This window comes from Colobus angolensis, unplaced genomic scaffold, assembly GCF_000951035.1.
Source record: "Colobus angolensis palliatus isolate OR3802 unplaced genomic scaffold, Cang.pa_1.0 Scaffold54, whole genome shotgun sequence".
NCBI classification, from domain to species: domain Eukaryota; kingdom Metazoa; phylum Chordata; class Mammalia; order Primates; family Cercopithecidae; genus Colobus; species Colobus angolensis.
The window spans coordinates 986,021-986,653 of NW_012118932.1; the positions used below are offsets into that span (position 1 = coordinate 986,021).

The 633-nt window shown below is 58.3% G+C and overlaps 1 protein-coding gene and 1 long non-coding RNA gene across 2 annotated transcripts in view; one reads left to right on the forward strand and one right to left on the reverse strand.

Annotated features, from left to right (window-relative positions):
• The window catches only part of TM4SF19 (transmembrane 4 L six family member 19), a 23,001-nt gene that overhangs the window by 1,346 nt on the left and 21,022 nt on the right, over window positions 1-633 (reverse strand). The gene's annotated exons all lie outside the window — the stretch shown is intronic.
• Window positions 23-633, forward strand: part of LOC105525503 — a 6,848-nt gene continuing 6,237 nt past the window's right edge. Inside the window, exon 1 of the long non-coding RNA XR_001003930.1 lies at window positions 23-131. This is a non-coding gene — a long non-coding RNA (uncharacterized LOC105525503). The remainder of the gene's footprint in view (window positions 132-633) is intronic.

Sequence of the window (633 nt, forward strand, 5' to 3'; positions counted from 1 at the left end):
CCTGCGCATCGGCTGCTGGGCGGGAACTGGCCGCGTCCGGACCCGCGACCGCTTCCAACCCGCCTTGGGCGGTATCGGCCGCGCCGCCGTCGGAGGAAATAGACGCCGGGCCTGAGGCTCTTGGACCTGAGGTATTAGGTTGGTGCAAAAATCATTGCGGCGGCCGGGAGCGGGGGCTCACGCGTGTAATCCCATCATCTGAGGAGGCCGAGGCGGGAGGATCACCAGAGTCAGGAGGAGTTCAAGAGCAGCCTGGCCAACATGGTGAAACCCTGTCTCTGCTAAAAGTACAAACATTAGCCGGGCGTGGTGACGGCGCCTGTAATCCCAGCTGCTCCGGAGGCCGAGGCAGAATAAGCTATTGAACCCGGGAGGCGCAGCTTGCGGTGAGCCCAGATCAAGCCACTGCACTCGGCCTGGCGACAGAGCGAGACTCCGTCTCAAAAAAAAAAAAAAAAGAAGAAGAAGAGAGACTTAGGGTGCATTCCCTGCTTTTTAAGTTATATATTTATTGATTTTGAAACGATGTCTCGCTCCGTCGCCCAGGCTGGAGTGCAGTGGCAAGATCTCGGCTCACTGCAAGCAACCTCCACCTCCCAGGTTCAAGCAATTCTCCTCCCTCAGCCTCCCGAG